The sequence below is a fragment of the Micropterus salmoides genome, unplaced genomic scaffold, assembly GCF_014851395.1.
Source record: "Micropterus salmoides isolate LMB-PRFRI ecotype aquatic unplaced genomic scaffold, ASM1485139v1 Ms_hic_scaffold_17, whole genome shotgun sequence".
Classification (NCBI taxonomy): domain Eukaryota; kingdom Metazoa; phylum Chordata; class Actinopteri; order Centrarchiformes; family Centrarchidae; genus Micropterus; species Micropterus salmoides.
Genome location: NW_024040817.1, coordinates 16,089,064 through 16,103,830, shown reverse-complemented (window position 1 = coordinate 16,103,830; position 14,767 = coordinate 16,089,064). Strand labels below are relative to the sequence as shown.

The following is a 14,767-nucleotide window of genomic DNA, read 5'->3' as shown; positions in this document are numbered from 1 at the left end:
GACTTTAATCAAAATCCAAAGCCAAACATGACTACTATCACAGTGAGTCACTGTAATTTCTTTAATGCAGGATTTTCACAGCAATGAAAAGATTCTTTACTGCAATATTTCTCAGTTTCTCCATCAAAAGTACGTGTAGTGCCTAACAGGTTTTAACTTTCCTTTGAATGATTCTTCTATGAAGCTACTAGTGACCAAATGCCAAACCATCTTTAAACTGTAGCAACGAATTTTTACAATGATGTGTTGATCATTTGCAAATAGAGAAAGTGACTTAATATCTTAGAGCCATATCATTCCAAGGTTTACAATTCAGATTCCACAAACCACATAAAAAAAGACCCGCAATAATTTTTTGAAAACCGATGAAAACTGTGCCCTCTCCTTTTTTGCAGTTTCACACAACCTATAAATTCAGATCTCAGTTCAGGCACCAAATCATACACAAAAGGTCTATTAAGAGTGTATGCACATTAAGAGGACAGTCATACGATACAGTTTGGATAACAGTAGCCCAAATACACACTCAGTAGCCACTTCATTAGGTACACCTATTCAATCTAATGCAATCACGTACAACAGATCTGGCAATATCTTTACAAAGGTAATAATAGCCAGCTGCAATTAAAACTTTCTGAGAGGTGTTAATTCAACTATATATTTATTATGGAGGTTGTCTTTTGCAGTGATGTTCACCTGGACTGCAATACATTAAAATGGTGAAGTATTATACTTCACCATTTTACTACAGCTCCAACTTTAACCTCATACTCAAACGGAATCTACTCAAAAGCATTTTCCCCAGATTTATAGTGCGTTTTACACTGTTTAACACTGTGGTGCACCACACAAGTTCCTTCTCACTCCATATGATGTTTTCCTTATCTCCTACCTCCTCATCTGTAAAACTGAACACTGTCAAAGCTGCCTCCTTCTTAAGTATTATTCAGGAGGGACTTTTTTCATCCTTACAACACTTACAAGTAGGGATGGGATTCACAGGATGCCTCACGATACGATACGATACAAAACACGTAACATGGCTCACGATACTGATAATATCGCGATACAGCAATTCTGCGAAAATTGATAAATTGCTAAAATGATATGTCACGATATCTGTCTAACTATGAATACAAATTGCCTGTGAAAAGGTTTTCTCTCTTTATTCGCTGCAAGTCTAGACTGTTAGAAAACAGCACAATTCTGCAGCACACATTTTTCAGTCTGTAAATTAAAATAACACAACTATAGAGCAACTATGAAAAATTATTATAAGAAACATTTCTTTATTAAAGGCACATAAAAATTAAAATTCACTGAATTTACTGAATTTTTGCTGAAAATACAAATTGAGGTGTACAATCTAAGTCTAATTTGTACATCACATTATACTGATAAGTGCATCGTTTAAAAAAAGTATTACGATATAATGCTGTATCAATTTTTTGGCACACCCCTACTTACAAGACACTTTGCTTCATAACTCCCTGTATAATCACATTATTACAGGAATATATCATGAAAAATAAAGCAAGAAGCACTTGTTTTATCTTATCCTTCAAGGCATGACTCCATTTGTTTTTTGTTTCTTTGCTTTCAGTAGCAGGCAAGATAAATCTGGAGTATTTCGACTGAAGAAATTGCAAAATTTAAGAGTGTCTGTCAAGGCACGTCAATGGCTTCTGCAACCACCTCCCAACCAATGCAGTTACGACGCAAACATTTTTACATGGGAGGGAAATTTAATCTAATTATTTAACTCACTCCCTAACTCATCTAAAAGTGCAAAAGAAGGAGAAAGAGATTCTCACAGCTAGGTGAAATAGGCTTCTAAATAAAAGGGAGAGGACAACTTGTGTGTGTGAAGCCCAAAAGCCATGTTGCAGAGCAAACGCCATGCCCCCCGCTGTGCTTTTCCACCCACCCCAACACACACAACACACACAACCACACAACCACACAACCACACTTGCACACACACAGGCCCGAAGTAAATTTAACTGTCAGCCGTAAAGTTTTCAACTATAGCAAGTGATCTGTTGCCCCCTTTTCTCTCCCCACTTTACTTCCTCCCACTCCTGTGTCTATGCAAATTAGTTTCTCATCAGACCTTCTGTTCTGACCATCCTTCCTTCCCTCTTTATTTCCTTTCATACGCTATTTCCACCTTATTGTTCACAAAAATATCTTTTTCCTTCTCCACGTATGTCTACCACAGCCTGGTTGTATTAACTTTCCTCATGCTTTGTCTCACTTCCTTTCTCCTTCTTTCGCTACATCCATTAATTAATCTATCCATCCATCAATCCATCTGTTCTCTCTCTCTCCCTTTCTGTCCCTACTCTACAGGCCAACACTGACCATGGAACCCTTCTTTATCCCATTTTTCTTATCTCCTCCCTCCTACCTCCCCAGAAATGAGAAACTACCCTTTCCTCTTCCCATCTTTTTTATCCATTCTTCCTTAACCCCCACCCCCTACTAACCACGACCACTGACTATGGGCCTCTGACACCCACCTTCTCGTCTCCCCCCACAAAAGTCTCAAAGACCCCCAGATGTGTGCCCCCTTAATTTCCATTTCAAAAAAGAACCACTTCCCTGCCTCCCTCCCTCCATCATCCATCTAACCATGCAGCCACGTCTTCACACAGACAGCAGACACTTCAAAAACACACTGTTACATACACACTTATCAACAAGTGGACTTCTTCTTTTTCGGGGGAGACAAAAGTAAGAAAACATGCTGACCATGACAAATATAACTTATCAGATCCTTTAAAGGGGAGTGACTACTAATACTACCAGAAGACTTCCCCTTACAGTGAGATTTTTTTTTTAAAACATGCTGACCATGAAATGTATTATTAATCCATAAGGAGGAATATGCTGATGGTAACAAATTTGAATGAATCTCTGTGGTGTTCAAATGCTTCAGGCTACTTGGATAGTGATTTATAAGCATGTATAACCTTAAACAATAATCTGCAAAGACCAGGTGTGAGCACAGCCTCATCGTTACAATTAATCAAAAATTACCAAAACCAATATTATGACTCTCTTAAAATTATGCGTTCACATTTAATCATGATATTGATATCAGATGATTGCCCAACAATAGTTGCAATACAAGATGAATCCTTTATAGTTGTAAAAGAATATAGTGCTAATAGTACATAATCCCAAGTAACCCAAAGTCAACTGTTTCATTTAAATCAAAGAATTTCCTACATTATAAATGATGCACACATTAAACAAATGTTTTTATACCAGGACAAGATGCCACCCCTTTAAATACACCGATTAAGCACTCTGACTCCCTGCTTCTTTCAAAGTTTATGTGGTTTGAAGGGAAGCCCTGAGGGCATGAGCTCGAACTGTCTTCACGGCAGTACCCTCTAAAGCCCAAAGCTGCTACGCCATGATTATTTAACAGAATCGGCCCAGCCCTGCCCTGCAGAGCACAGATGAGATAGTTAGCTCCATCTAACCACATTTCAATGGTTCTTTCAGATTTGGGCAGAAATGTCAAGCTGGACCAAAGGCAAGTGTGTCATATCTACCTGTGCTCTCTTCCCGCTGACTCTGTTATGGAGCAGCCAGCCAGGGTTATATCAATAAAATAAGGCCAGGCCAGAGTGTCCATTCATGAGTTACAGTTACTAGATCCATTCTTAATCTTCATTTGAATGTGTTTTTCTAAAACTCAAACAGTCCACATAGCCAGAGGCCCACACAAAAATAATCTGCAGATGATGGTGTGGCTATTCAGTTCACTGAAGAAAAAAAAATTTAAAAAAGAACATGCATGTTAGTAGTTTAAATCATAGTTTTAATTTGACGGGACGCCATAAAAAGTCTGCCCCCTATTACACAGACACACAAACACACGTACGAACACTGACAGACACGAACACGCATGCACACTGAGTGAGGACAAAGACCACTTTGAAAAGTTACTCAGCCACCAGATGTTTTAGCCAGATCCCAGACTACAATACTAATGGGCCTATGTGTGTGTGTGTGTGTGTGTGTGTGTGTGTGTGTGTGTGTGTGTGTGTGTGTGTGTGTGTGTGTGTGTGTGTATATGTGTGTGTGCGTGTGCGTGTGCGTGTGCGTGTGCAAGAAAGAGCGGCAGAGTGAGTTAGTCCAATAGTTGTAAATGCGGCAAAAAGTGAGTCCCATGCCTCAGCAGGTATATAGTTCAACACATGTGCACTTTCAAAAATGAAACAAGTTGCTTCACATTTCCCACTCAGCAGATACAACAGATACAGAAAACACAGATCCACATATAGAAATGGCAATTTTAGAAAATACTGTTAAAAACACGTGACATCTGACAAGGTTAATACAGTGTGCACATTTACACAAGCACACCCAACAAACACGCCCAACCATGAAATAAAGAGGTAGGAGCCACATCAAATCTTGGAAGAAATATTATTGTGACTGAGGAAGATCCCAATAGCAAATAAATGTCAGTGTGTATTGACACACTGTTAATTGCAATCTCTGAGCGACTAAATCAAGTATTTTGACAATGGTTACAGCATGATCTAGCACACGCGACACTAACAGCCTTTCCTGTCTTGCACTACAGTAAAATGAGATAGAGACTTAGAGATAAAGAAACTTTCTCTCTGTCTTAAACAGACAGAGAGAAAGCCACATATTCATCAGCTAAGAAATCTAAGTGTGTGTATGTGTGATTGCAGGTTCTTGGTTTCACTGTTGACAGAACAGACAGTTAACCTTCAGTACAGAAATAAACAATCGGTGAGTCAGTCTGATCATAACCGAGCAGCGAATGAGACATATTTGACCTCAACGGAAGGAGATAAATGCTGATAGACTGTTACAATAACTGATAGGCATCTATCAATAATGCTGAACTGTCTTGAGATGAATGTTCTCCAATACTGCAGACAAACCATGAGACTTTGCGCAGTTCTGATTATATCAGAGCAGGAACGGATGTCGGATTAATAGAATATACTGAGCTGCAGAGGCTTGAAATTAATAGGCAACAACCACAACAAAAATGCTTTTAAATTGCTATAGTGATTGTGAAATAAAGGCATAACTCAAATTTGGCTCGATGGTAGCTTAAGGGAAAGGTGATGCTATATAACATACCGTTCTTAAACATTATAAGCTGACGATAAAATACAAATCTTAAATCTGTAACAGTGACATGACCTTACAGGTTTCTACTACAATGCAACAGGTGGATGTGTTGATTCAGATTGTGTAGTATTCCTAGAAATATAAATGACATTAAAATGACTTTCCTTCATTCAGAATCAATCGACTGTGTCCTCACTTTGGAGTGACATAACTTTTACCCAAGTAGCTTTCCTCAGTAAAACAACTTCAAAAACTGCCACTTCTACTTGAGAAAAGTCTCGCTGAATTAAGCACCCAACACTCAAGGAAAATGGTCCAGTACTCTCTCCATCTGCGTGTCGCACAGCCTTTTTCGGCTTCAACACAAAGAAGCTTACAACCCAAATCACATTCAAAATTATGCCACTTATGCCACACTGTCACATTTTCCATAGATAATTTTTGCTGTCTGTCTGCTGGGTGCGGTGTGAAAACTATAAGAAATTACAGATGGAGCCGTGCTCACGGGAACACTCTGAGTACAGTATACAAATGTCCTCTGAACACCACTAGTTTTAGTACATTTTGACAGCTTGTGGAGCATGTCCCAATTACTCTCTGTATAATCTCTTTTTTAGCTCCACATTATACTATACTGCCTGATATACCATAGAAATACAGTAACTACAAAAACAAAAGTGTGTGTGCCTGCACTGGCTTTTGTATCTATATACACACACACACACACGCACATATACACACACACACATGCATACAAAATCACCATCCCAACTTTTAACTCACGTTCTGGCCTCTTACAAACAATGAATACCAGAATTACTTAGAGATATTGTATATTTATTCCTTTCTACAGCTAATTTACGCCATATGAATTTAAACATACTTTTTACTTTTTTATTTCTTAACACAAACACTAAAGGTTTTAAAACACATCTAAAACACCATTAACAGCGTCATCCTATATATAAAGATACATACGTGACAAAGTTTGTAGGAAGTTTATGTCCTGACGTAGACTTCCATATTGCCCTGATCAAGGAAACGCTTTACATAGTGCAGAATGTACTCCGGCACAAAGAAATAAAGGTAAACAAATAAACTGACAAAACCAAATTCAAGCTGCATGTTTAATGTAATGGATTATCATGTTTTTTGAAGTAATTTCGAGTTTTTTAAACTGTAAATGAATAAATAAGAGAGAGTATTTTTTTGATTCTCTAATATACAATAATATACTATATTATTATAATAATACTATACTATATTATTATACTAAGTGTATACTAACACCTTCATGAATATTGTAAAGCACAATAACACAAACACATATTATATTATTATGCACAAATGTCAAAAAAGTAAAATGATAAATGTACCCATGACGTCCTGATGTGATTGCGGCAAGTATTTTTGGTCCACCTCACTAACCACAACCTCATAAAACACTGTTGCTATGAGAAATAGCAGTATTGGATCTCATTCACATTCATTATGCAAGGATAAAAAATTTGATTTATTGGATGTTACCTTTAATGTGGAACTCCATTTTTAAATGTGAAACCATTAAGAGGAAGGTTTTATTGACTATTATCACAACAAGATCAACAACGCCGGTGGAGAACTTAAATCAAACTTATTTTTAACGTTTAATGCAGTCATCAGTGTGTAAACAGGCTAACAGACTATAGTTACAAAGTCTCAAAAAACAACTATTTACTATCATCTTCTAACTCAGAGTTAAATGAACCAGAGCTTCCAAACTTTTCTTATTAAGATCTGTGTGACAACAACATTTAAAACACATGCAAGTTTGTTTTCAAATCTCACAAATCTGAACAGACTTCCAAGACCAAACACACTCTGTGTACTTTGTTTCAAGATAGGCAATGACAACGGTTTATAGGAAAGCTAAATTTTTCTCCTAATGACATCCAGTCAGCAACATTTGAGCTCTTTTTTCTTTTTTCCTTTGCACACACACACTACACCTGTAGTACAGCTTGGAGAAAGGTGGAAGCTGAGAACGAGCAGCAACTCAAAGGCACGCAAAGTTGATGAAAATGCGGAACTTGTGGCTGTATGATTAAAGCACAAAGTCAGAGTTGTCCCACATATGGAACATATGGAGGAACTACTGTTGTGTGGTAAATGTGACAAAACCCTTCCATACGATACTTTTATATTCTACATATTATACAATATTTTATATTCTCTAGCTGATTTGCTCACGGTCGAACAAATGAGCATCGATTAATTTTCACTTGATTTATTTGAAAGTTAATTGAACACAGCCTTGGAACAAATCATCCAATTGTGTTTTACACAAGGTCAACACTCATATGAACAGTGATTGATAACTGAACGTCGGGTGCACAGGAAGCCTGAGCGTGCTAAGTACAATGCTGAGTCAAAGCATTCAGAACTCGCCACTCATAACGCATCACATAACAAGCAGTCAGGTTTCTCAGACAAGCAAGCTTCTCGTTATCTAGCTCAAGAGCCAAAGATTAAAAATATCTTTCTGGTACTAGAAAATACAGCATTTGTCCATTTACCACAAAGGTCATCTACTGTGTATTTATTTAGATTTAACTGATACTCATAGACAATAAGTTTAAAAAAGCAAGAAGGTGTTGTTGGGTTTGAACATCAAAACTTTTGGTAACAGCATAGTCTTCCTAGCCACAAGACCACTCTTCTTCCTGTGTCATCACCTTCTACTGGTATATGCCTAAATCTGCTCCACCACCACTTCATCAGTCTCTACTCTATCGTGACAGACGGATTATTTATTCTCTCAGATCAAAGGAAGAAAAATTGTCCCATATTTAGGATTTGTCTGTCCCCAAAAAAGACCTCAAGAAACGGGGGGAAAAAAAGAATCATTTCACCCTAAACCAAGACCATGTGCTCGTTATCTGAAGCAGGCCGTCTAAAAGACAGACTTAAAAGTCTAAAATAAAACCAAAGACATTAGAGACAAACTCAAGCCTAAACAAGGCTGTGCTAACCACAGACAGAGTGGGGATGACATTTTGGGCATTTAGCAGACAATCTTTTCCAGAGTGACTTCCAGTAAATGCAACAGGAGAATAAGCTCAAATCCCTGTATCACCGACGTTACAAGCAGCTAATATAAAGCAATGAAAGAGCTGAAAAACAATGTGCCCAGACAGTTAAATAAGTTAAAAACAATTGTGTCCTTGGGATACGAGCAAAACAAGAGACTGGGTAACAAAGAAGTGCGAGCTACAGAGCTTTGAGCCAAGAGAGTCAGAAGCCTTGCAAAAAGGTTTTTTCTTTAAATAAACTATCCGTGACAAATGGAGATTTTCCTTTATCTGAACTGCAGGCAGGGTTGAGATGAATAACGACTGATTGCTCTAATAGATGCTATCTTTTCCTGCTTATTGGAAACAGAGTTAAGACAGTTCACATTCATAAATAAATGGGATCAGATATTAGAAATAAATGGGAGCCGTGGGTCCACATGAAGAAAAGCACTTAAAAACCTGAAGGAGGAGAAAAAGCCTCCTATCCCTTCTGATCTTCTTACGTTTCAACAATCTGCTTTATTACTAAGATTGAGTGAATACAGATTTTATTAACACAGGATCTTAATGGCGAGGTATAGAGATGTTAGGTCAGCTGTGAACATGTGCTTGATTATGTGAGCAAAGCTTTCCCTACCAGTGGCACAAGAAGAAGCCAAAGGTAAAAACAGAAATAAAACAGTAATATCAAAGATTTTAAACAGCTGCTCCTGGTTCCACTTCAGTCACCGCAACAGTAACTAACAGTTAAATCCATCTCGACGGCACAAAATATTTAGCTCAACTGACTTTAGAGGGCTGCTCTCTCCACAGAGAGACAACTTCTTTTTCACTTCCACTGACTCGTCTGTAGCTAGCATGTTAATATGTCCACAGAAAACCAGTTTACAGAACAGCAATGAAAGCCAAGATTAGCTGAAAAACATTATAACTAGGTGAAACAGGACACAGCGCTCAGAGAAAGGACACACATCCGTCCAGGCAGAAGGAGAGAGACAGCAGCGACTGAGAGACTGAGGTTATGGCAGGAGTTATTACTCGCATTCTCCTTGGTAACAGCTTTTAGCAGGTAAGATAAGGCAAATAAAATACCTCACCCAAAGATTTTTACTGTATCATGTAGACGAGGTACAGTAGAAAGTTTGGCGCAACTTTTATAAACTCCATCTCAAACTTTTTTCCCTTGTACCGCAGCGCTGCTTTGAAACGACCAAAGGAAAATGCATGGCAGCCCACAAAATCACTACAGTTGTTCCTCATGTCTTACAGAACATCAAACTATCAATAAAACACAGGAGATACATTCCAGCTAGTTGAACAGGACATTTCTGACTTCCCTCACTCCATGTGTTCTCTCTCTCTCTCTCTCTCACTGTTTCTGTCTTTCTCTCTCAAAACTTTCTCTCTTCCCAGTTCCACCGCAGAGACTTCACATATTGCAGCCATATGAGTAAGCCACGGCTGTCTCCACAGCACATACAGACACACACACACACACACACACAAAGTGCTGTGTTTCTCCCACTCTGTCTCGCACACACATACGGGAAAGAGTTTTACAAGCAGAGGTTCTCTTTAGGAAGTTGTCAACTGTTTTGACGTTTAATAGCAGCTACGAACAAGGCCGTAAGATACAATAATATCCAGTGTCTGGAAAGAGGAGCATTTTAAATAGTTATAGAGCTAGATTGCTACATTGCCAGATCAGATGTTTTTTCACGCATTTAAGGGGAATCTGTTATCTGTTTTTAAAAGTTTAGCAAAGGCATGAAACATGCGTGACAGCTATGGATATAAGAACAAATTATTTGGACATACAACTATTGAAACCTAAAAGCGACTCCACACAAGGCTGGAGTGTGTCGGCTCTAAGTGTGGGGAAACAAATGGAAAACATTAAGGGCACCATGGACATGACAGGACAGCTGTGTAAAAAAAATATTGCCACCTAAATTAAAAGTCAGTTAAAAAGCACTTGATCGTGGATTTACTCACAAAGTGCTGTGAGGTGCCCATTATGAGTATTACACCACTGAATCAAAATAATCCATGTCAGGTTACAAAAAAAAAGAGTAATAAAAAACACTTGATAACATCTATAGGAATTTGTTGAACTATTTGAAAGATATGTCACCATTAGGCACGCAAAGTGTTACAAAGCAGACGTTAAGGCATTGTTAGAAAAAGTTACACATGGAACGGTACGTCACATAAATCTACTGGATACTGAACTTTAACTGAGACAGCCTTTGTGCAACTTTGTAAAGTCTTTTGTTTTCAAAAAAAGTAACAAAAACAACCACTTGCCCACAATTTGCCAGAGTCTCAAAAAAGTCTCAACAAATACTCAGCGTTTATAGCTTCAGAGTTAGAGCTGTGTTATCATGATGCTTGTAAAAACGGCAAAGCAAAGTAATCTTAAAAAGCCTCGTAAATAATTTTGTTCATTTATATTTTACCTCAAGTGATCCCCACAGTTTTATGGATTGAAGAGATGCCCGTATAGCCTTTCCATACTACTGTGGCCGAGAGCACCAAACTTGCAACAAGTTGTGAGATCTTTTTTTGTCACAGAAAATTTTTCAGGAAATACTGGAAGCCAGAACTTTAAGAGAGTCTTTCTTGTTAAAGTGCTTTTAAAAAGGCAGTTTATAATATTTCTATATTTCAGATTGACACCAAAATGCTCTGAAGCTAAAGACGCCATAGACTTGCTGTGTATTGAAAGGACTGTAAAAATAGCACAAGTTTAGCAACGTCACAAGGTTACCCACTGAATAAATGATTTAATTACTCACTTAATAAAATACAAACTGTCCGCTTTGCAAACAACAGTGAACAAGTGTGGGGTCAGTGTAAAGTCCCACGGGCCTGCACTGCTTTTTAAAAAATTACTGAGGTTATCTGTTGAATAAAAGTCGGTCCACACATAAGCAGTTCTTTGGGGGGGCCAGATTTGGAGAACTGTGAAGGACTATGTAAAAAGCTTCCTTGCAGTGTGTGCCTCATTGTACTGGCCTCACATACTCTGCTCTCCCCACAGAGTTGTCATGCCTACCCAGCTCCCTTATCTCAAAGGAACATCACAGTTTCTTGCGACAGGGAGGAGGGGGGGGGGTAACTTTTTGAAAGTTGAGTGGAAATGCAACCCAGGCTTCTCGGCATCACTCGTGAAAAGTTCAACAAAAACAACAACAAATAAATAATGCGCGACATGTGAACTAATAAGTACTTGTTCTTCCTTAAAGTTGATAAGGCAGGATGTTTGCTGATCTTTTACGACAATTCACATCCACCATGCGCTCTCGAGCTTCCTAACAATGAAAGAGGTGCAAGAAAACAGCGCCATATCGGCTGTAAACCACTGGATAAACACAGTCTCTTTGATCTAAAGTTGCACTACTTTTTCCCACTTTTAGCCCAATCAACTACAAGCATCTATAACTTGTGTTTCATCTCTCGGCACAAAAACATCTTTCCCCTCTTTCTCCGCGACGTGCGTCACTCGGAGGACCAAGAAATCTGAACTTGAGTATCAAGTTTGCAGTCAGGACAGTAATGAAAACAAGTTATCAATGAAAATAACCAAAAAAGTGCCACAAAGTAGTTACACAAGAGTTAGTTTGTAGTGACAAAAAGTCGCCGGCTTCTAGCAGTTCAGTCAGGATGCCACTTATCGTAAATTAATGTCAAAAAAACAAGAAACAAAACTTATTTTTAAAAAAGAAACACAAACCTACTTGAGGCGACTAAGTCACTCCACGTCCCCTTGCTGTTGGCTTCAAACTCAGTCTCAAATCAAAGCAGTAGCCGTCCCCAGTAGCCCCCCAATTTGTATTTGTGTAGCGTTTGGGTGTCCTAACCTAAATGTAAATTGCCATGTGAATTCAAAGCGGTACTGCTCTTTTCCTCTCTCTCATTCAGCAGATCCCCCTTTCCTTACCGACGCTGCTCAGGCCGTTAGTTACATAAGACGCAAACCGACTGCTGCCCGTCGTAAAACTACTAACGGCTAACAGCAATATTTTGTCTCCTAAACGCACCATTGATAGCCCGGCTTCCTTTTAAGACGAACAAATCTCATTTTCCCACTTGTCCGAGAGAGCATGCATTTCGCCATCTACAACTCCAACCGTGCATCGCCGATGCAATTTTTTTTTTGCCGTTTACAATGCCACTGCACCAACTATTAGAGAGGGCTGTATGCATGGTGTGCATTTGTGTTAGTAGTGTTTCTTTTGGTGCTGCTTACCTGTTGATCAAAATAAGCATTAGCCTCTTTTCTCTCAGTGTGTGTCTCTTTCAGCAGCCTGTTAAGATGGTGGCTGGCTGGCTGGTTGGCTGGTTCGTCTCTTTGTGGGGTTTTTGTTTGTTGATGATGTCGGACGGGGTGACTGTGTCTTGGCTGTCTCTTTTTTTCTTTGGTCTGAGAGGGAAAGAGAGATAGTTAAGGCTTCACGGCAACCCTGATAGCGACTGATTAGTGAGTTAGGTTGGCTCTGGTATTGTAATATTCCGATGTTATAAGTATGTTATTCAGCCGCCCAGAGCCCGGATTTGCTGGCCACAGCAAACCAAAGCACAACAACTCGTTATCTGTTATTTTTTTTGTTCAGACTAGTGTTATCGCTTTGCTGTGACAGGACCTCTCTGCCTGTCTCTCTGTAGGCTGTGGGCATTACGTCAGAGGAGGAAGACACAGCAGCAGCTCTATTAATATCAAGAAGCCACCCGAAGACTGACTCTTAAAGTGACACACACTGTAATCTCACTTATTACACAGTTAATACTAAACCAAATCAACTACTCAAAATCAAAAACACTGACTCTTAAAGTGACACACACTCAGAATCACTTATTTATAAAGTTATTATAAACATTGGTTAAACCAAATAAACTACTTAGATACAATCAAGAACTTTTACTCTTAACTAATCTCTCTTCTTTAAGTTAATACTAAACCACATCAACTTCTCCACTGAAATCAAAAACACAGACTCTTAAAGTGACACACACTCTGAATGACTTATTTAAAGTTTTTAAACCAAGTAAACTACTCCACTAAAATTGAGTACACTGACTTTTAAAGTAACACACTATAATCTCACTCATTCATAGAATTAATACTAAACCAAATAAAGTACTTATCCAAAAATCAATCAAAAACCAAACACTCAGAATCACCTATTTACACAGTTATTATAAACAGTTGTTAAACCAAATAAACTACTTCGATAAAATCAAGAACATTTACTCTAAAATAACTGTAATGGCACCTATTTACACAGTTAATACTACACCAAATCAAATACTCAGATAAAATCAAGAGGATGGATCAACACCGACACACTGGAATCTCCATATTACTTATTTATTGTGTTAATAAACCAAATCTATCTTACTCATAAAATCAATCGGACACATTTAAAGTGACAAACACTGTAATCACATTCATTACCACAGTTAATACTGCACCAAATCAACAACAAAAGTTACACAGTGACTAAAGTGACACAAAATAATCTGTAATTTGCATTAACAGAATTTACTAGTTACTGAGTATTGAGTTACCCACTCAATAAAACCTATCAATTATCCAATTTTAAAATACTCTGCTACAGATACAATTTCTGCATTCAAATGTCCATGGATATTAGCAGCTAAATGTAATGAAATATCACAAGTAAAAGGTCCTCATTCTAAAGAATGGCCCCTTCAGGTGTTTTAATTACAATGGATTACAGGGTATTTTATGCAATTCTGATGTGGACTAATCTTATCATTGCATCACACCAAGTTGAAGTACAATAGGACATCAATGCTTCAAATAAACATATATGACTTAACTGAAAAAAAAAACAGACAAGGTAGTATAGACTAAAAGCTATTAATTTGATATTTCACCATTTATAGTTTTCTACCATTTACTGTACAGTATATTTGCACTAAACTCTTGGATAGTTTTACTAGTAGAATTTACTAAGACCCTTTAACGAACCCTTTAAAGAAATATTTTATTACAGTATTTGCAAGCATTTGAAAGGTAAATCAGGCTTTCACAGCCTCAAAATACATGAAAACTCAAGTTTAATTTGAACCAAATCTGATGTGGTCTCTCCTCTACACTGTAAGATCAGAGGTGCATACATATTAATAACTCTTATCTGGTATCACTTCCAGTAAAGAAGAACCTTGAGAGCTGGTTAACTCATGATTGAAGAAGTCTCAGGAGACCCAGGTGTCTTACGCAGATGCATTTATTGAAGCTCAATCAAGGAGATTAGAGATAAGCAATGAACCACTGTATACAGCCACCACATTCTGAAGTATTTAACCTTTACTAAACCTACTGAGATTCACTAGTAGCTCTTTTCCATACACCTGTGGTGGCTTGGCCTGACTCAGTTTGACTTGGAGCATCAGCCATGCAGCACCGCAGGGATTTGTATCTCCATTACAACAGGGCTATCCTCATGAAGGTGTGTCTTGTATTAGCGAGAAGAAAAGCAGCATTTACATTCTAAAGCACAAAAAACATCTGCTTATCTGCGAAAATGTGGTTATTCTACAGCTAGCTACAC

General features: G+C 38.1%; 1 protein-coding gene across 3 annotated transcripts in view; it reads right to left on the bottom strand.

Annotated features, from left to right (window-relative positions):
- The window catches only part of trps1 (trichorhinophalangeal syndrome I), a 119,270-nt gene extending 106,260 nt beyond the window's left edge, over positions 1 to 13,010 (bottom strand). The window contains exon 1 of one of the 3 annotated variants that reach the window (XM_038725231.1): positions 12,439 to 13,010. The gene's annotated coding sequence lies outside the window, so the exon portion shown is untranslated. Of the gene's footprint in view, positions 1 to 11,922; positions 12,346 to 12,438 lie in introns of those variants that run through there. The other 2 variants (XM_038725232.1, XM_038725233.1) reach the window with 2 other exon arrangements.
- Positions 13,011 to 14,767: the final 1,757 nt, after the last annotated feature.